The sequence below is a fragment of the Protopterus annectens genome, chromosome 4.part0 (genome assembly GCF_019279795.1).
Source record: "Protopterus annectens isolate FY-2018-M chromosome 4.part0, PAN1.0, whole genome shotgun sequence".
Classification (NCBI taxonomy): domain Eukaryota; kingdom Metazoa; phylum Chordata; order Ceratodontiformes; family Protopteridae; genus Protopterus; species Protopterus annectens.
Window position 1 is genome coordinate 966,167,444 of NC_056733.1, and position 23,282 is coordinate 966,190,725.

The window sequence follows — 23,282 nt, forward strand, 5'->3', positions numbered from 1 at the left end:
GGTGGTCATTCACAGTAGTTTTTACCTCTTTAATTATGCATTGTGGTCATTCCCAGTATTGTTTTATGTCCTGTTGGTATTTCCCCCTTTAATTCTGGATGGTGGTCCTTCACAGTACTGTTTCATGGCTTGCTGTTATTTACCCCTTTAATTCTGGATGGTGGTCCTTCACAGTACTATTTACCCCTTTAATTCTGGCTGGTGGTAATTCACACTACTTTTTTATGGCTTGTTATCATTTACTCCTTTAATTCTGGATGGTGGTCGTTCATAGTACTTTTTGACTTGGTTGTATTTACCCCTTCATTTCTGTATGGTGGTCACTCACAGTACTGTTTCTGGTTTCTTGTTATTTACCCCTTTAGTTCTGGATTGTGGTCATTCACAGTACTGTTTTATGGCTGGTTTTATTTACCACTTTAATTCTGGCTAGTGGTCATTCCCAGTATAGTTTTATGGCTTGTTGGTATTTGCCCTATTAATTCTGTATTGTGGTCATTCACAGTACTTTTTTATGGCTTGTTGTTATTTACCCTTTAATTCTGGATGGTGGGCATTCACAGCACTTTTTGGCTTGTTGGTATTTACACATTTAATTCTTGCTGGTGGTCATTCACAGTACTGTTTTATGGCTTGTTGTTATTTACCCCTTTAATTCTGGCTGGTGGTCATTCACAGTACTGTTTTATGGCTTGTTGTTATTTACCACTTTAATTCTGGCTGGTGGTCATTCATAGTGCTGTTATTTACCCTTTTAGTTCTGGCTGGTGGTCATACAAATTACTGTTTTATGCCTTGTTTTTATTTACCCCTTTAATTCTGGATGGTGCTCATTCACAGTACTATTTACCCCTTTAATTATGGAAAGTGGTTATTTGTAGTACTGTTTTATGGCATGTTGTTATTTACCCCTTTAATTCTGGATGGTGCTCATTCACAGTACTATTTACCCCTTTAATTATGGAAAGTGGTTATTTGTAGTACTGTTTTATGGCTTGTTGTTATTTACCCTTTTAATTCTGGATGGTGTTCATTCCTAATACTGTTATTAACCCCTTTAATTCTGGCTGGTGGTCATTCACAGTACTGTTTTATGGCTTTTTGTTATTTGCGCCTATAATTCTGGCTGGTGGTCATTCACAGTACTGTTTTATGGCTTCTTGTTATTTACCACTTTAATTCTGGATGGCAGTCATTCACAGTACTGTTTTATGGCTTGTTGTTAATAACCCTTTTAATTCTGTATGGTGGTCTTTCACAGTACTGTTTTACGGCTTGATTTTATTTACCCCTTTGATTCTGTCTGGTGGTCATTCACAATACTGTTTTATGGCTTGTTGTTCTTTACCCCTTTAATTCTGACTGATGGTCATTCACTGTACTGTTTTATGGCTTGTTCTTTTTTACCCCTTTCATTCTGGATGGTAGTCATTCACAGTAGTTTTTACCCCTTTAATTCTGGATTGTGGTCTTTCACAGTACTGTTGTATGGCTTGTTGTTATTTACCCCTTAATTTTCGATGGTGGTCATTCACAGTACTGTTTTATGGCTTGTTGTTATGTACCCCTTTAATTCTGCATGGTCGTCATTAACAGTACTGTTTTATAGCTTGCTGTTATTTACCCCTTTAATTCTAGATGGAGGTCATTCACAGGACTGATACTTACCCCCATAATTCTGGATGGTGGTCATTCACAGGACTGTTTTATGGCTTGTTGTTATTTACCCCTTTAAATCTGGATGGTGGTCATTCACAGTTCTGTTTTATGGCATGTTTTGATTTACCCCTTTAATTCGGATGGAGGTCATTCACAGTACTGTTTTATGGCACGTTGTTATTTACCCCTTTAATTCTGGATGGTGTTCATTCACTGTACTGTTTTATGGCTTGTTATTATTTACCTCTTTAATTATAGGTCGCGGCCATTCACGGTACTATTTAATGGCTTTTTGTAATTTACCTCTTTAATTCTGGATGGTGGTCATTCACAGTAATATTTTATGGCTTGTTATTATTTACCCCTTAAATTCTGGATGGTGGTCATTCACAGTACTGCTTTATGGCTTGTTGGCATTTGCCCCTTTAATTCAAGATGGCGGTCAATCATACTACTAAGCAACAAAATAATGAATAATATAATCCACAGAAGATTGTAGACTCCTAACAGCATAAAAGGTCAAAGTAATGTAGTACGTAAATCAAAGCTGTTACAGAGTCAAACCAAAGCAGGAGACATTGATGAAATACGTCTATGCAGACCGTCTATTCAGACCTTTTAGATGCTTCTCCAATAGCAATAGCTATTCCCAACAGCAAATAAACGATAATCCAAATGGGTTAGAAGTAAAAACATATAAACTTCTAGAGTAAAATAACGTCTTTATTCGTTGTACAAACTGGTGAGTGCTTTCGCTTTTCAATTAAGATTACTGCTATTATATATCTTACTGAATTAGTCACACTGTTTTTTGGTTTGAAAAAGCTGTTTAGCGAAAGCACTCACCAGTTTGTACAATGAATAAAGATGTTATTTTACTCTAGAAGTTTATATGTTTTTACTTCTAACCCATTTGGATTATCGTTTATTTGCTGTTGGGAATAGCTATTGCTATTGGAGAAGCATCTAAAAGGTCTGAATAGACGGTCTGCATAGACGTATTTCATCAATGTCTCCTGCTTTGGTTTGACTCTTTAACAGCTTTGATTTACGTACTACATTACTTTGACCCTTTATGCTGTTAGGAGTCTACAATCTTCTGTGGATTATATTATTCATTATTTTGTTGCTTGCTTGTGTTTATATCCACGGGGATACCATGGCTGAACCAACTAATAATGTTTCGAATAATGATATTGAACTTCCCTATAAGCCCAAGGGTGTGGCTTCGAACCTGACGTCATTTCAAAGACTCCAACGCTGTTTGAATAACAGCGTTAATCCTTTGGCAGACTGTGATCTTCGTGTTACAGATAATGAAGTGAACATCAGTAATAACGACGCCGAATTTATTATCAGTGAATTAAACCTCTTAGAATTTGATTTATTGAAGCTCAAAAGACTAGAAATGCAAAGATTTCATTTGCATTTCTGAACGAATTATACCACGTGGGCTAAGGGTTTTAAAAATGCCCACAACAGGCGACACGTACCCAGAACTGTTAAAACAATGGCAGAAGTTAAACATTGAGGTGAGCCTAAATTATATGAAATTAATGAATGATTTCTTTAAACCTGAAGAACAAAGGTTGAAAGACTCTATTTTAAAAAGACAGTCTGAGTTATATAAGTTTAATGAACAGTTCATTGATGTCAAAATAGAGAGCGTCATGGACAATGTTTCTCTTTATGAGAAACGAATATTTGAACAAAAGAGACATAAATTAATAAGAGATAAATATGATTTTTCTAACGGACAGGTCTTTACTTGGCCTAGAAATACTACAGCTTATCATGTTACTAATAATGTTAACAGAAATAGACAAGCTCGGGACTCTATCTCGAATAACATTGTTAATAATGCTGACAATAGTGCATCAGTTAATGCTTGTGTTATTGATGCAAATTCAATGAATGTTATCACAACAGATGTGCCTGATCCTTCATTAATAAATACAACACAACCAGTTAACACCCCTAGTGTTAATAATGACATTCCTACCACTAATGACAATAATTCTACACAAGTGGTTCGTAGTAAACGCAGTGCCTTAAGGAATAATATAAACAATGATATGCAATTCCCTTTCCCCATATCGGACAATTTTCAGAAAGGGAGGAATCGGTCTATGAGCAGGGGCAGGCAGAAACGAAAGGCCCAATTCAACGACATAAGAGAACCCACACTGAAAAAGATGTGGGAGAAGTTAACTTGATTCATAACCTGTCTCATAGACCTATTAATAAATATGAAACAGAATTACTTAACAAAGGATTATCCTTTGTTCCAAGTAGACAGAGTAATATAACTGACACAATTCTAGATTTAAAAATGCTTACTAGAAACTTGCAGCTTAAAGTTATGTATTCCAAAAATATTAGTGAGCATTCTCATTGTTTTAAAAAACCTAGCTTATTTAATCTGAATCTGCACCCTACTATAGAGGTTTTTAGTAAAGCAGTTGAAAAAGAACTTTACTGCACCCATGCAGATATTAGCAAGAACCAAGATTGCCTAAGAAACAATTTAAATTTTAAACAAAAGAAGGCACTACGTGATTTAATTGATGATAAGAACATTACAATAAGGCCAGCAGATAAAGGCAGACCCATTGTTATTTTTGATAGTACTGATTATATTGAGAAAATGTCTAATATGTTATGTGATGACAAATATTATAAGATTATATCTTTAAATGAAATAAAGCATATTGTACAAAATGTACACAACAATTTAGATGACTTATACAAGATGGGAATTATAGACTATAATCTATATGACTATTTACTCTTGGATGAACCCACTATTCCATTTATTCAGGGTCTCCCTAAAATTCATAAGGATTCTATAAATCCCCCTATGAGACCTATAGTCTCAGGACGTGGTTGGGTGACTGAAAACATTTCTTATTTCTTAGAAAAAACTTTAAAACCTTTTGTTAATGCTAATAGCAGCATACTAAAAGACTCCAGAGAATTTTTATTAGATTTTTATGATATAATTAAAGATAAAAGTGACTGTTCAGATTTGATATTAGTCACCATGGATGTCAAATCATTATTTACAAATATTCCTAATGAAAAAGGTTTAGAATGTATATATGAATATCTAAAAACACATTCAGGTTTTACTGTTAATAAGATTGATTTCATTTGCTCATTGCTAGAAATTGTATTGGAGAGCAATGTTTTTGTTTTTAACAATGTTTTTTATATACAAAAAGATGGCGTAGCTATGGGCACGTCTTGTGCCAATAGCTACGCCAATCTTGTCATGGCCTCATGGGAAGAAAAACATCTGTTTCAATTTGTTCTATACAAACAGAATGTGTTATTCTATAAGCGTTTTGTGGACGATTTATTTTTTCTGTGGAAAGGAGGTCATAATGAGCTACTTTCTTTTGAAGAACAAGTGAATACATCTTGCCCTTATTTAAGTTTCGTTATGACAAGCTCTAATAATACGATATCTTTTTTGGACGTTAATATATGGCGCATGAACGATGGTAATTATAATACAGGTATCCATCGTAAAGCATGCCACAGAAATACCTTACTCCACAGAGAAAGCATGCATCCTCCACACGTTTTTAGGAATGTGTTAAAAGGCCAATGCATCAGGACATCTAGATTAAATTCAAGTAAAGAACAATATGATAAGGAATTGTTGATCTTAGGAACAAGGTTTCATAATAGAAATTATAAAACATCTGAAATTAACCACACCTTTAGTATGGTTACTGAGTTACGTAATAACACTGTTTGTCCTATTTTTTCTGAACCTGGGGCCAGATTCAGGAAGGCTTACATGGAGTTCAAGAGTAGTGTAAGCCTCCGTGTAAGCCTCCTGATTCAGGAACAGCCCAAATCTCCGTGTAAGAGACAGCTAACACGTCTCTTACACGGACAGGGCGTGGAAATGCTCAATACCTCATTTGCAGCTGAAAGATATGCAAATGAGGTATTTGAGCGATCCACGAAGCAGAAACCAGTCCGTGTAACGGACGTGTTAGCTGCAGAAATGTACTCAGCTGACAACTGAGTACATTTCTGCAAAATCAAAAACGGAGCTATGTCAGCTCCAAATAAAGGGTGCATATGTTTCATTAAGCATGCCAATGGCCAAATATGTGGCCATTGGCATGAAAAAGTGTTTCAAAAATAAGTTATATAACTTTTTTTTTTCCACGGGATTTTTGTTTAACTGCAGCACCAGCAAACAGGGTGCGCTGCCTAAAACTGAAAACCGAAGCTTATAAACCCACAATTGTGGGATTTATGTATTACATTGAATGTCAATGGAGGGACTTGCAGACCAAAAACAATATGGCCTCCGTTTAGTGGTTGTCAAGGGGGGGAAGCTCCGTGTAAGACATGTAACTAGTCATTACTAGGCAATCCTATGTAAATGAGGATTACAATACTGAATCACACTGTCACATAGGTAATGAGCACTGTCTGAGTAGTGTAAGAGTTAGAGACGGGGGAGGAACAGAGTAAGAGGTAGGTGACATCATGGGGGGGGATGATAGCAATAAATGTACCAGATTGGAGGGCAATGTAAGGTAAGAGATGACAGACAGACATCAGGGAGAGAGGTGTGTCCCAACAGAACACTAGGAAAGTCAAGAAATTGAGGGTATACGCTATCCCTACACTCAAAGTTTCTTGATATACGTGCATGCGCGCGTGTGCGTGCGTGTAAGGCAGATTCAACATGTGGGAGCGTGTTGCAAACCGTTTACAATGGTTTGCGCGGGCGTGCACGTGTGTAAGGCAGTGTGCGCGCGTTTTAGCATGAATCAGCCTAGCTAACACCGTGTAAGGATGTGTGCGCGCGTGTAACACCGTGTAAGGATGTGTACGCGTGTTTAATTGACTGTAAGCGTGTTTAAGCTGGTGTGCACATTGCTCCCCCTCAGGAAACAGAAAGGAAACAGGAAACAACTAAAATCCAGGGAAACTGCCAGAGGATACTACTGGAGTTATTTGGTGGAAACAATTAGAAGCAGGCAATTACACAGGCAGACTAGAAGCCCAACCCAGCACTTAAAACACTGCAAGGAGCAGTGCAGGCTGTTTCTCACAACATATACTGCCAGAAACTAAGCTATCAGAATTGAAAACTGAAAAAAGCTGAACTCAGAGCAGAAATGCTAGGGGCTGCCATATCTATTATAGTCAGGCATAGGCGAATTGCTGAGGGTGGTGACAATGCAGATGCTGACAGACAACCCAGAGTGAGGAGAAGGAGAAGAGTATACAGGCCCAGGGTCACCTACCATGGGTTACATGAGCTGGAGATAGTAGAGCGCTATAGAGTGGACAGAGAGCTCCTGCAGCAGATTGTTGAGCTGTGCAGGCCACGCCTCACACACAGAACCAACAGAGGGGAACCCATCCCAGTGGAAACCAAGGTATGTGTTGGCCTAAGAATACTAGCAACAGGTACCTTTCAGAGACCAACTGGCGATATGATGGGGATATCACAGGCATCAGCCTCCAGGGTACCACACCAGTTCCTGGATGCCATGTCAGCACATGTCGGTGATCATGTATATTTCCCCAGTGCCCGTGAGGTATTGGCCAGCAATATGCGTCTCTTCCAGCAAATAGCAGAATACCCTGAGGTACTGGGTGCTATAGACTGCATGCACATACGCATCAAAGCACCAGCAGGAGAGCTGGGTAGAGCCTACATCAACCGCAAGGGATACCCCTCCATCAACTGCCAGGTCGTGTGTGATGCCCAGGGCATAATAATGAATGTGTGTGCTGGCTGCCTGGGAGCTACCACGATTCCCATATCTGGCATCTGACGCAGCTGTACCAATCATTTGCCAATGGGGACTTCCCACATGGACACCTAGTGGGGGATGCAGGTTATGCACTTGAGCCGTGGCTGATGACACCCATCAGAAATGCACACACACCTGAACAGGAACGCCATAATGAGGCACACGCACAAACACGTAATATCATAGAGCGTGTGTTTGGGCTGCTCAAGTCACGGTTCCGGTGTCTGGACACATCTGGTGGAGCCTTGCAGTACACACCAACTACATGTACCCAAATGATCATGATATGTGCTATGCTACATAATATGATCCTGCGGAAACAGCTGCAGCAGGACCAGCACAGGGCTGGGCCAAACATCCCCCCACCATTGCCAAGGCCACCACAGGCAGGTGGTGACTCAGAGGAGGAACAACCTGACCTTGTCCCAGTAGGCAGAAGGAGGCGTGCCCAGTATGCCCTGGCCTTGGCAAAGAGGCAACGCATAGCACATACGCTTGGTCAGTAGGAACACTGGGACTGATACCCGCTCTGACTCACTCATACAGTAACAGGGATGCCTAACATGACACAACCTGCTGCCAAACATGTACAGGGAGTGTAGTATGTGTATCCGACAGAGGTGGCCCTGCAGCACCACCTGAGGCATGAATGCCATGTGTTAAGTAATGTAATATCATGTACCACATGCACACCTGAGGACCCCAACTAACATCCACCCTCAAGAATCATAAACCACAAAAACACAAACCCACCTCATGGGTACCACAAGGGATAGGAACCTAGATGTAATGCTACCCAATGCCAGAAGTATAAACATCAAGATGTGTGCAGTGTAAACACACACAGTATAGAGAATGTAGATATCAGTGCTGTAATAGAAAACAGGGTCAAAGCCCACATCAGCACCCTGACACTACCAGGTCACACGTCATACAGTGATGTACATGTGCAAAAACATGGAACAAGATACAAAATGAGGGTGACTAGCAATAAATAGCATGGATAACCACACACCCAATATTTGTACCACAACAAGAAGCAACATGGAATAGCCATGGTCAAAAACCAATGGCTAAAACCCACTACTACTATATAGCTTGCTGCAAACCACTGTCATAATAGCAGGAACTGCCCCAGGCCTATGTGCATAGGTTCATAGGTTCATACTAGGCTATCTGCCCTAGGGCATTAATAAGCCTAGCCCAGAGTTTTGTGGCTTCTGCCACCCCTTCAAGTTGATGGATAATATGCCCATTATTTTGTTGTGCCTCTGTCAAGCAGTGATACTGAGGTTATCCCTGGGGTATACCTGCAATCTCCCATCCATTGGTCAAGATCTCACTTGAACGAAGCCAGTGAGGTGCTCAGCCTCACATGTACCAGGATGTTGTTCCACAGCATAGGGACTCTCTGGGTGATGAATCTGTCCCTCCAGCACATCCTATTAATATCTGTGTTGAGGTTTAGGTCTCCTGCCCGTGTAGTTCTGATGGATGTAGAGGTCTCGAGGTGAAGCATGTTCAATAATTCTGGGTTGGACATGGCCTTGTATGTCAGGCACAGGTCACCTCTGAGCAGACGGTAAGTGACTGAATACAGCTGGAATCCCTTCAGTCGGGCAGCATAAGAAATATGTTTGAGACCCTTTCACCTCCTGTTGAGGAATTTGTGGGCCCATCCAATTGCCGCAGGTGTTGGGTCAGATACATTCTGAATGGGGCATTGTATGCAATCATTGGTCTGATGAGTGATGAGTACAGGGGAACAATGACCTCCCTTGATCTAGATGTGAATCCCTGCATGATGAGGTGGCCAATGTAGAAGGCCTTCCAAACTACCCTGGCAATGTGAGTGTCAAACAAAAGGTTACTATCAACCTGGGTGCCCAGGTCCCTGATAACCTCCTCTGTGCTTAGAGGATTGCCACCTCGATGGGAAGTAGTGGTAACCTTGTTCTTCCTGAAGAGTATGGCTATGCATTGTTTAGTGTTTAATGTACGGTCATGGCTGTGGCACCAGTTATCCATGTCTATGAGACCCTTCTGAAGGATGTCTGTGTCAGATGGGTTTCCAACTATGCTTCCCAGTTTGCAGTCATTGACAAACTTTGTCAGCCATAATCCTCCTGTGTTTGCTCGTACTTCTGAAAAGTAGATGCTGAACAAATGTGGGCCCAGGACTGAGCCCTGTGGGACACCACCTGTGACAGCTCTGGAGTGTGACATGGCACCAGCAACTTCGACCCTGTGTGTTCTGTCACTTAGCTAGTTTGCAACCCATGCTGTGATGTATGGGTTCACAATTAAGCTGGTGATGTTTTCAATGATACCTGAGTGGGGTATTGTGTCGAAAGCCTTTGCCAGGTCAAGGTAGGCTGTGTGGACTGCCCTGCCCACGTCAATGGCCTGGGTGACTGTTTTGAAAAAGTCAACCAAGTTTAAAAGGCATGATCTGCCCTTGACAAAGCCAAACTGGATTGTAGCCAATGTCTGCAAGTCCCCTATGTCTTCATTTATAATTCCCATTATGATCCTCTCCATAGCTTAGCAGAACAGGCTTGTCAAGCTGATGGGATGGTAGTTTCCGGGGTTGGTGGAGGCACCTCCTTTGTGAAGTGGGTCCACCATAGCCGTATGCCACTCCTTGGGCACATATCCTGAGGTGAGGCTAAGATTAAACAGCTGCCCTAACTGTGGGTGTAATTACTCATTGAGTTCATGGAGCACACAACTGGGGTCACCATCTGGTCCCATGGATAAAGTGTTTTCTGCCTTGGATAGAGCAGTTCCCACCCCAGCATTGGAGATGTATGGGGCTACAATCCTCTGGTGTAGATACCCCTCCAGTTGGGGGGAGGTATCTGCAATGAACCTGTCAGCCAGCATGTTGGCAATGTCTGTAGGTGCAGTGATATCTACATCATTCCGAACTAATTCTGAGCATATCTGGGAGTTCCCTCCCAGGTTTCAAACATAGGCAAAAAAGGCCTCATGATTGTCCCTTGAGTCCTGAGTGGGTTTACTCTCAAAACTTGCCTTGGATGATTGTATGGGGAACCCAGTGTTTTACTCACAATGAGCAGGGGTGTCTTCCCTCCTACGGATTATGCTCTATCTTGTAGTAGCCCCTTCCTTGTGTTGTAGAGCTTGTTTATGGCTAGGGTCCACCAGACTGGATGCTTGCCTGTGGTACAAAGAGTCTTTGTTTTGTTTGGGATTGCCTGATCCATGCAGTCCTGGAGGTGCTGGTAGAAGGCATTTGTAAGTGATACAGTGGCTTGGGTAATGGTGTCCGCTGGCTTGGGAGCCTTGAAAGAGACCACACCAGTCCTTAGAAATGTGAAGTCGGCATTTGAGAAGGTCTTCACTGTTTGTTTTTCCATCTGGGGTGTGGGTGGGATGTGGACTCCCACTGAGAGTAGTCCATGATCTGATCTCACCAATGATGGGTATACTGCTGGTGTTGAACAGTGTGACCCCATGTTCGTGATGATGATTTCTAGTATGTTGCCTCCACTTGAGGGGATTGGGACCAGTTGTTCCATGGCATTTCAGTGTATGAACTCATGGAACCTTTGTGTTAGAGTGTTGTGGCATGATTAGTGATCCCAGTCTATATGTGGATAGTTGGAATCACCCAGTAGGATGGTGTTTGGAGATACATTTATCCCCTTCAGTGTTTGCAGGATAGCTGTGTGAGGTACCTGAGTTTGAGAGGGTGGCATGTAACATGCTACAAACTGCAGAGCAGTCTTGCCTACGGTCACTGGCACCTGGATGGTCTCTGATGCATCGTGTGTCACCACCAACAATGAGTTGAGGGTGTCCTTGATGAATATGGACACCCACCATCCTTCTTGGTGTTGTCCGGATGCTGGTGCCGGAATGCATGATATGAGGTAACACCCAATAGTGCCGGGGTGCTGTCAGAAGCTGTGAACCAGGTTTCAGGCACAGCACAGACATCAATGTGCTACATACTGAGAAGGGCATAGAGTGTGTGCAGCTTGAGGTTGAGACCTCTGGCATTGAGCAGCAGTACCCTTAGTGTCCTTCCTTTACTGTGTTCTAGGGTGGTAGGTGTAGTATCTGAATCTTGCATAAAAAGGCACAATGGGGTGGCAAGAGCATCATCCAAAATCCGGAAGCCCAGGGTGACAGGTGCAAGCCGTCCCTTGCAAATCACCGTGGCCTGTCCAGCATGTCGTCCCAGGCAGACAGACATTGGACCCCTTTGAATGACACCATAGTCTAAGCAAAATAATACAGCTGATCATCTTGTCTCTGTTTATGTGGCATCATACTTGGTGAAGGTAGGATACTGCTGAAGGTCAGGGTCATACCTGCCTGGCCTACATAATCAGAGGGATCCTCTATGTCTCTTTCCATGTAGTCCAGGGAGGTACATCTCAGGTCGTTCACACCAGCATGGATAATGACTGGGTCAGACCTGTACTTGCAGTTGAGTGACCTGAGTGCTTGCATTATGTGGTGGATTCCAGTGCCCAATAGGCAGCTTACTGTGACCTCCTCCGTACCCGATCTGGTGAGCGGGACGTCAGTGTGTCTGACTATGGAGTAACCATAGACAAGTGTGTCTGGCATTGTTTTTGGCCTTAAGGGCTGTGACTGTTTGGCACACCGACTCTGTGGTCAATGTGTTGCATGTGCTGTGCCCTGTGGAGGCAGTTGTGTGAGTGTCTGCTGTGGTGGCCACTGCCATTCCGGTAGAATCCTGATCAGAGTGTCCGAGAGTGTCTCTGTGTGTCTATGTGTATGATCTTAAGTTGTGATAGTGCCATGTGAGACTGGATTTCTGATGTGTGTGTGGTTACCTTCACCTTCTCTCTGGTCTTGCTAGTCCTATGCTGAGAGAGCTCAGCCTCCACTTTGGCTATATAGTTGCATCTCTCACATGTATGTGTGTTTTATGGCAGAAGGAGAGGGTTGTCAGTGTACATGAGGCAAGTGTAACATTGCCTCAATATTCCCAGGTTCACCAGCTGAGCAGGAGAGGACACTAGCAACTGATCTCTAGACATGCTAGAAGGAATAGACAAAACAATGTTGGAATACAGGGAGATATCAAGCCCCCCAAACCACATCATACTGTTTGATTGACAATAGCTACACATACACCGGTGTTTCATAGTGTCATAGTCTACTACTAGCCTATCTGCCCTAGTGCATGTATAAGCCTAGCCATAGTGATGTGGCTATTGCCACCCCTTATACTGGTAATAAGTGTACAGAATAGATTCTGATGATTGTGCCTCTGACTTAGTAGTGACACAGTATGACCCCCTTACGTAATTGAATAACATGACTGTGCCTCTGTCTAGTCTGTGCCTCCGTCTCAAATGCAGTTGTCCAGATGTCTCCTGAAGAGAGTCAGTGAGGGACTCTGTCAAACATGGACTGGGATACTCTGCTAGAGTGTGAGATGCCTCTGAGTTATGACTCTGTCCCTCCAGCATGTCCTATACATGTATGTGCTGAGGTTCAAATCCTCAGCTCTCATGACTCTGGTGGATTTGGATTGCTTGCAGTGGAGCATGTCCACCAAATCCTGATTGGACATGGTCTTGTATGTCAGGCATAGGACGCCTGTATGTATGCAGTATGACACTGAACAAAGCTGGATTTCCTCTATTCTGGAAGCATCTGACATGTGTTGAAGAACCCTGATCTTCATGGTAGGTACCTTTGGGGTGTCTCCAGCTGTTGCAATTGCTGGGTGAGGTACATACCATATGGGGCTTCGTATTCAATCATGGGCCTGATAAGGGAGAAGGATAGTGGAACAATGACCTCCTATGATCTTGATGGAAAACCCTCCATGATAAGGTGGGCAAGATAGAAAGTCTTCCTAACCACTTTGGCAACAGGGGTGTCAAAAGAGATGTCACTATCTACATGTGTCCCCAGGTGTCTGATTTGTTGTCTGTGCTCAGTGGGTTGCTGTCTATGTATTGATCTGTGGGTACTTTGTTCCTCCCAAAGGGGATGAATACACATCAGTTGCATTCAGTTTCATGCCATGTGTCTGGCACCAGCTATCCGCCTTTGTGACGGCATTCTGTAGTATTTGTGTGCCGGCTGATGTATTCACTATGGTGCCTAGGTTGCAGTCATCTGCAAACTTTGTCAGCCACAACCCCCCTATGTTTGCTTTCACATCTGAAAAGTAAATACCAATTAAGAGGGGTCCCAGGACACATCCTTGTGGGACACCACCTGTGATTGGCTTCGAATCTGACAAGGCACCTGCAATGTTGACTTTATGGGTTCTGTTTCTTAGCCATTTTGCAACCTATCCTGCGACATATGCCGTTATAGGTTCATAGGTTCATAGGTTCATACTAGGCTATCTGCCCGAGGGCATTTACAAGCCTAGCCCATAGTTTTGTGGCTTACGCCACCCCTTTAGTATGGGGAACTATACCCATTATTTTGCTGTGCCTCTGTCGAGCAGTGACACTGAGGTAATCCCTGGGTATATCTGCGATCTCCCATCCATTGGTCAAGATTTCTCTTGAACAAGGCCAGCGAGGTGCTCTGCCTCACATATACCGGGATTTTATTCCACAGCATAGGGAGTCTTTGGGTGATGAATCTCTCCCTCCAGCACGTCCTATTAATAGCCGTGTCGAGGTTTAAGTCTCCCACCCTTGTGGCTCTGACGGATCTAGATTTTTTGAGGTGAAGCATATTCATCAAATCTGGGTTTGACATGACCTTGTATGTTAGGCAAAGGTCACCTCTGAGCAGCTAGCGACTGAATAGAGCTGGAGTTCTTTCAGTCGGGCAGCATAGGACAGATGTTTGAGACCCTTTATCCTTTTGTGAGGAACTTTTGTGGCCTCTCCAGCTGCTGCAAGTGTCGGGTCAGATACATTCCGAATGGGGCATTGTACTCAATCATTGGTCTGATGAGTGATGAGTATAGGAGACTATGACCTCCCTTGATCTAGATGAGAATCCCTTCATGATAAGGTGGGCAATGTAGAAGGTCTTCCTAACTACTTTAGCTACATGGGTGTCGAATGACAGACTACTATCAACCTGGGTCCCCAGGTCTCTGATAACTTCTTCTGTGCTCAGTGGATTGCCACCTATTTGGTAGCTAGGGGTAACCTTGTTTTTCCCGAAGGGTATGACTATGCATTTTTGGCATTTAACTTTAGGCCATGGCTCTGGCACCAGTTATCCATTTCTGTGAGACCCTTCTGAAGGATATCTGTGTCAGATGTGTTTTCTACTATGGGCCCAGTTTGCAGTCATCTGCAAACTTTGTCAGCCATAACCCTCCTGTGTTTGCTTGTACTGGAAAAGTAGATGCCAAACAAGAGTGGGCCCAGGACTGAGCCCTGTGGTACACCACTTGTGACAGGCTTTGAGTCTGACATGGCGCCAGCAACTCTGACCCTGTGGGTTCTGTCACTCAGCCAGTTTGCAACCCATCTTGTGATGTATGGGTTAACATTTAAGCTGATGAGTTTTTCAATGATACCCGAGTGGGGTATTGTATCGAAGGCCTTCGCCAGATCGAGGTAGGCTGTATGGACTGCCTTTCCTCATCAATGGCTTTGGTGACTGTTTCAAAAAGTCAACCAAGTTTAGAAGGCATGATCTGCCTTTGACAAAGCCAAACTGGGATGGATCCAAAGTCTGCAAATTCCTATGTCTTTATTTATGAGGTCCATTATGATCCTCTCCATGGCTTTGCAGATAAGGCTTGTCAAGCTAATGGGCGGTAATTTCCAGGGTCGGTGGAGGCACCGCCTTTGTGAAGTGGGACCACAGTTGCAGTGCGCCACTCCTGGGTGCGTATCCAGAGGTAAGACTATGATTAAACAGCTGTCCTAGCTGTGGGTTTAATTCCTCGTTGAGTTCGTGGAGCACACAGCCGGGACACCATCAGGTCTCATGGATGCTGTGTTTTTGCTTTGGAGAGAGCAGTTCTCACTTGGGCGTTGGAGATGTTTGGGGGCTGCAATCGCTTGGTATAGATATCTCTCCTTTTGGGGAGGGGAGAAGTTTGCACTGAACCTGTCAGCCAGTATGTTGGCAATGTCTGTAGGATCAGTAATCTTCACATCATTTTGAACTAGTTCTGAGCATATCTGGGAGTTTCCTCCCAGGTTTCTAACATAGCTAAAGAAGGCCTTATGATTGTCTTTTGAGTCTTTAGCTATTTTTCTCAAAAAAATTGCTTTGGATGATTTTATGAGAGCTCTTAGTTTTTTTATTTAAAGTGATCAAGGGTGTCTTACCTTTTAAGGATTTTGCTCTATCTTGTAGTAGCTTCCTCCTTTTGTTGTAGAGTTTGTTTATGGCTGGGGTCCACCAGACTGGACGCTTGCCTTTGGTACAAAGAGTCTTTGTTTTGCTTGGGATTGCCTTATCCATGCAGTCCTGCAGGTGCTGGTAGAAGGCATTTGTAAGTGATTCAGCGGCTTGAGTACTGTTTTCCGCTGCCTGGGGCCTTAAAGGAGACTACACTAGTCTTTAGAAGTGTGAAGTTGGCTTTGAGAAGTTCTTTACTGCGGTTTTTTGTATCTCAGGTGGGGGTGGGATGAGGACGTCCAGCGAGATTAGTTTGTGATCTGATCTCACCAGTGAGGGGTATACTGTCAGTGTTGAACATTGTGCTCCCATGTTCGTGATGATGAGATCAAGTATGTTTTCTCCTCTTGTGGGGATGGTGACTAGTTGTTCCATGGCATTTGAGTTTATGAATTCCAGGAACTTTTGGGCTAGGGTGTTTGGGCTTGAGTAGTGTTCCCAGTCTATATTAGGTAATTGAAGTCACCTAGTATGATGGTGTTTGGTGATACATTTATCCCTCTAGTGTTTTCAGGAAGGCCATGTGAGGTTCCTGAGTTTGTGAGGGTGGCCTGTAACATGCTACAATTTGCAGACCAGTCTTGCCTATGGTTAATTGCACCTGGATGGTCTCCGATGCATCGTGCGTTGCCACCAGTCTTGAGGTGTGGGTGTCATTGATGAATATGGATACCCCCCCTCCTTTCTTGGTATTGTCTGGATTTTGGGGCCGGAACGCATGATAAGAGGTAAAACCTGATAGTGCTGGGGTGCTCTCAGGAGCCTTGAACCAGGTTTCTGTCACTGCACAGACATCGATGTTCTCCATACTGAGAAGGGCCTCGAGTGCGTGCATTTTGAGATTTAGACTTCTGGCATTGAGCAGCATTACCCTTAGTTTTTTTCCTTTTTTGTGTTCTAGGGTGGTAGGTTTAGAATTTGAGCCTTGCCTAAAAAAGGCACTATGGGGGTGGCAAGTGCCTTTGCCAATATCCGGAATCCCAGGGGTGACAGGTGCAAGCCATCCCTTGCGAAGCAGCGTGGCTTGTCCAGCATGTCATCCCAGGCAGACAGACATTGGATCCCTTTTGAATGACACCAGAGTTTAAGCCAATTGTTAAAGCTGATCATCTTATCTCTGTATTGTGGCATCATTCTTGGTGAAGGTAGGATACTGCTCAAGGTCAGGGTCATACCTGCCTGGGCTACATAATCAGAGAGCTCCTCAATGTCTCTATGTCAGCTGTTGAGCTTGGCTATGATGCCTGAGTGTGGTATTGTGTCACAGGCCTTAGCCAAGTGCAGGTAGGCTGTGTGGACTGCGTAGCCCTCATCGATGGCCCTACTGACAGTTTCATAGTAGTCAACTAGGTGCAAAAGGCAGGATCTGCCCTGTACAAAGCTGAACTAGGTGGGAACAAGGGTCCGTAGGTCAGTAATGTGTCTGTGTAAGAGCTCCATAATGACTCTTCCCATATCTTTGCAGACAAGGCTGGTTAAGCTTGGGTGGTGGTAGTTGCCATGGTCTGTGGAGGCATCTCCTTTGTGGAGTGGGACCACTGTTGCCGTACGCCACTGTTCAGGTACATATCCTGTAGCAAGACTAAGGTTAAATAGCAGTTGTATCAACGGGACCAGCCCCTTCTGGAGTTCACATAGCATGCAACTGGAGATACCAGCAGGTCCCATGGATGCTGTGTACTTGTCTTTGCTGAGTGTGGCTCTCACATGGACATCCAAGATGACAGTGAGGTTACATACAGCAGTGATAACTATCTTCTTTTGGGGTGAGGGAGGTAAATCGCACTGAAGCTGTCCCGAATGTTGCCAATATCTGTCAGGTCACTGGAATATATGTTGTTGTGTACCAACTCTGAGCATATCCGAGGGTTCACAACCAGGTGCCTGACATAACTGAAGAAATCAGTGTGGTTACCTTCATTGTCTTTGGTGATTTATGTCCCCAAGTTGACCTTGCATGTCTTTATGAGATAATGTAGCTTTCTACTAGTGCTGATCACAGCTGTCTTCCCTTTTGGAGATGTAGCTCTGTCTTGCATTAGTAACCGTCATCTGTCATACAGTCTGTTTATGGCTGGGGTCCACCAGACAGGACACTTTCACTTTGCGGAGACGGTCCTGTTTTTATTTGTGATTGCATGGTCCATGCTGTCTGACATCTAGCTAAGGGGAGGTCATTGTGGTTCTGCAGTTATCTTTCATCAGCATTAGAAATTACCACAACAACCCCTGTGTGGTGTACCTCATGCAGACACATCCAGCACCTGTAAAGTCCACAACAGTACCTCACCAGGAGTATGACAGAGCTGGAACACATGTAATGTGTAGTCTGATTACACAGAGTGCAGCTCAACACACTGCCATGCTGTCCACCCAGATGCAAGCTGTGCCTGATGTAGAAAGCCATGTCCAAGCTGGAATCAATGCACATGCTGCACCTTGTACAATCTGAATGGCAGGGAGCTATGCACATGAGGGACCTGAACCCCAGCACTGACATATATAGGACAGGCTGTACTGCATTATCCAAAACACAGTAGCCACCCCCACACATGAGTAAACTACCAGTACAGGTTGTCCAGAGAGACACTCGTTGAGTCCCCTCAACAGGAATCCTAATGAGTGCATGGGAGATGGGAGGTTTACCCTGGGTATCAATGTTATGTCACAGGTAGACAGAGGCACAGTATACTAAACAAGACATATGTCATGGCAAACATCACTTACAATGTGTTGATGGACAAACACACTCTCCGACAAGCATTAGAAATGGCCTAGGGCACATCGGTAGTGTTCGCCAATGTACACCCATGTTGTGGAATACACTACCGATGTTGGATGAGGCTGTTGTAAGTAGTTCACATCTGAACATAATGCAACATGGTCAGATAGGTTCATAGGTACATAGGTTTATACTAGGCTATCTTCCTAAGGCAGGTATAAGCCTAGCACAGAGTTCATTGGCATACACCACCCCTTATATGGAAACAGTACTGTGCCCATTAGTGTGTCATGCCTCTCTCCAGCAGTGACACCGTGACAATCCCGGGTTAAACGTATGACCTTCCATCCACAGGCCAAGATACCTCTTGAACACAGCCAGCAAGGTGCTCTGCCTCACATGGACTGGGATTGTATTACACAGCATAGGGAGTCTCTGGGTGATAACTTCATCCCTCCAACATGTCCAACATACAACCCTGCTAAGGTGTAAGTCACCTGCACTAGTGGTTCAGGTGGATCTGCTGATTCTGAGGTGGAGCATGTCCATTAATCCCTGTTTGGACATGGCCTCGCATGTCAGGCACATGTCACCTCTAAGCAGACAGTATGTGAGTGAATAGAGTGGGAGTGTCTTCAATCTGGCAGCATATGACAGCTGTTGGGGTTCCTTGATCCTTTAGGTGGGGGACATTCAGGGTGTCTGCAATTGCTGCAGATGTTGGGTGACATACAGCCAGAATAGGGCATTTGACTCGATCACCGGTCTGATAAGTGAAGAGTACAGGGAACAATGACCCACTAGATCTGGATGTGAATCCCATCCTGAGCAGGTGGGCAATGTAGAAGGTCTTTCTAGCCACTTTAGCAATGTGAGTCTCAGAAGAATGGCGACTGTCAACCTGGGTCCCCAGGTCCATGATAACCTTCTCTGTGCTTAGAGAATTGCCACCTATATGGTAGCTTGGGGTCACCTTGCTTTTCCTGAAGGGTATGTCTACACATGTTGTGCACTTTGACTTCAGGCCATGGCCCTGGCACCAGCTATCAGTTACTGTGAGTCCCTTCTGAAGGATATCCGTGTGATGCACTGTCCACCATGGTGCCCAGTGTGCAGTCATCTGCAAACATTGTCAGCCAAAGTCCTCACATGTTGGCCTGTACTTCTGGGAAGTACATGACAAACAATGGGGGCCAAGGACTGAGCCCTGTGTGACACCACCTGTGACCAGCCTGGAGTCTAACATAGTGCCAGCAACTCTAACCCTGTGGGTCCCATCCTTAAGCCAGTTTGCAACCCATCTTGTGACATATGGGTTTACATTTCAGTTGTTAGGGTTTTCAACAATACCTGACTGGGGTATTGTGTTGAAAGTGTTTGCAAGGCCAAGGTAGGCTGTATGGACTGCCTTTCCCCAACAATGGCCTAAGTGACCAATTTGAAGATGTCAACCCAGTACAAAAGGCATGATCTGCCCCTGACCAAGCCAAAATGGGATGGGTACAATGTCTGCATGTCCCCTATATCTTTGTTTATGAGCTCAATTATGATCCTCTCCATAGATTTGCAGACTACACTTGTTAAGCTTATGGGGCAGTAATTACCAGGGTCTGTAGAGGCACTGCCTTTGTGCAGATGTGCACAACTGGACCCTAACCAGGCTGTTGTGCACACTATGGAAATGTAAAGTGGTGATAGGACTAAAGCCCAGGATACTGACCACCACAGTGAAAGTACTGAAACACTACACTATACAGTGCTACAGTGTTAAGTCAGTATGAATGGATGTTGACAATTGTGTGCAAAGTATCCCATGCAAAACCTGCAGGCACAGTATACTCCCTGTTTTGTTCACACAAAAAGCATTCGGATAGTAACTACACAACATGGCAGACAACACACAACCATAAACTGGAGGTATTTGTTGAAGGTCACACTCATCCACAAATGTGATGGGCTGCAGAGTTCAACATATGTAAAGCCCACACTGGGCATGCTCACACACTTAGATAAATGAGACATCTTTTACACAACATGCCATGGGAAGGCTGAACTGGGCATGCTCACACACTTGGTCCAAATGTTACTCCTAGCAACTGTGAAAACACACCAGAGGATGCTCATTCCCCTTTCTAGACACTGGTCATGTAAGCACCCTATAAGTATATCGGAGAAAAGGAATCTCTCAGTAATCTGAATAGTGCGCTCTGCTAATGCATCCGTCTGTAGTGTCATAACATAGTTAGGTAGGGGTTTGAATCCAGCAGGTGGCAAGTGTATGTGAAGGGGGGTAAGTGTGTATAAAAGAAACATTCCTTTTGGCAACTGTGAAAATACACCACAGGATGATCATTCCACTTTCTAAACTCTGGTGATGTCAGCACCCTATAAGTATGTCAGGGGAAAAGAAACCTCCCAGTAATCCGAATAGCGCGCTGCGCTAGTGCGTCTGTTTCTAGTATCATAACATAGTTAGGTAGGAGTTTGAATCTAGCAGGTGGTATGTGCGTGTATGAAAGAAGCATCCCTTTTGGCAACTGTGAAAATACACCACAGGATGATCATTCCACTTTCTAAACTCTGATGATGTCAGCACCCTATAAGTATATCAGGGGAAGAGAAAACTCCCAGTAATGCGAATAGCGCGCTGCGCTAATGCGTCCGTCTCTAATATCATAGCCTAGTTAGGTAGGGGTTTCAATCCAGCAGGTGGCAAGTGTGTGTGAAGGGGGGTAAGTGTGTGTGTATGAAAAAAACATCCCTTTTGGCAACTGTGAAAATACACCACAGGATGATCATTCCACTTTCTAAACTCTGATGATGTCAGCACCCTATAAGTATATCAGGGGAAAGGAAACCTCCCACTAATCCGAATAGCGCGCTGTGCTAATGCGTCCGTCTCTAGTATAATAACATAGTTAGGTAGGGGTTTGAATCCAGCAGGTGGCAAGTGTGTGTGTATGAAAGAAACATCCCTTTTGGCAACTGGGAAAGCACACCACAGGATGATCATTCCACTTTCTAAACTCTGATGATGTCAGCACCCTATAAGTATATCAGGGGAAGGGAAAACTCCCAGTAATGCGAATAGTGCGCTGTGCTAATGCATCCGTCTCTTGTGTCATAACCTAATTAGGTAGGGGTTTGAATCCAGCAGGTGGCAAGCATGTGTGAAAGAAACATCCCTTTTGGCAACTGTGAAAATACACCACAGGATGATCATTCCACTTTCTAAACTCTGGTGATGTCAGCACCCTATAAGTATATCAGGGGAAAGGAAAACTCCCAGTAATGCGAATAGCGCGCTGTGCTAATGCATCCATCTCTAGTGTCATAACCTAGTTAGGTAGGGGTTTGAATCCAGCAGGTGGCAAGTGAGTGTGTGTGTAAGTGTGTATGAAAGAACCATCCCTTTTGGCAACTGGGAAAGCACACCACTGGATGATCATTCCACTTTCTAAACTCTGATGATGTCAGCACCCTATAAGTATATCAGGGGAAGGGGAAACTCCCAGTAATGCGAATAGCGCGCTGTGCTAATGCGTCCGTCTCTAGTGTCATAACCTAGTTAGGTAGGGGTTTGAATCCAGCAGGTGGCAAGTGTGTGTGAAGGGGGGTAAGTGTGTATGAAAGAAACATACCTTTTGGCAACTGGGAAAACACACCACAGGATGCACATACCCCTTTCTAAACGATATCACAATTATGTATGGCTTTTGATTACAGACATGCCACATGTGTTTTGCACACACAGAATGCCCATGTGTGTGGGTTGTCACTCACAATAATGCAAGACATTGATTAAACCAGTTATGGCAATGCACACATGATGTATGTGTGTACCAAATACACATATGTACCTGTGACCTTCAATAGTTACCATGTGTGATGCCTGCCACATGTGAATACATGGTATTTGCACAGAGTAACATTATGACCATGGTCTTCTGTGCAGGTGCAGCATGTGGGATGTGTACATACAGTGTGAGATGTAGATGCTATCAGCCTAGTAGTGAGGGATGCACACCTGGTCTGGGGCATATAGTCTACATGTTGTTGATGTACAGGGCTGCATGTTTTCACCTGTTGTGGGAGTGGTAAGACAGTATTCCATAGCAATGCAGTGACTGCATGCTAAGAACCATTCAGCTAGGGTTTTGTAGCTACACAAAGTCATTAGCATTCAGTAATTTGTCAGAATCCCTGGTGAGGGTCTGATGCCAACCAAGGTCAGGGGTCTACCAGCCTGTGTCACTTGCTCAGTGATCCCTTCCATGTTCCCTATCATGTATCCCAGTGAGGGACATCCCACATCAGCTGTGGTGGCATGGACAATGACTGAGTCATATGTGTCCATGCATCTGACTGACTTGTATGTAACTGTACCATAGAGGTGACTGACAACTGACCTTTGCACATGCTACCATAGTATTGAGATTACATTGGTGATTAACAGCACATAGGGACAATGGTGATAAAGATACATAGGTCCATAGGTTCGTACAGGGATGTCTGCCCAGGGCATGTATCCACCTAGCCAGAATGTGTGTGCCTTTCAACATGCATTGTGAATCTGTCTTGCTATGCCCTTTTCCAAGGTTAGTATACTGTGCCTCTGTCTCACAGTGACACATAAGTGATACCCAGGGTAACCCTACAATGTCACATCCTGTCATTAATATCACTCTTGAAGATAGTCACTGAGTCAGTCTGCCTAACCTCTATTGGGATAATATTCCGAATGAAGGGAGCCT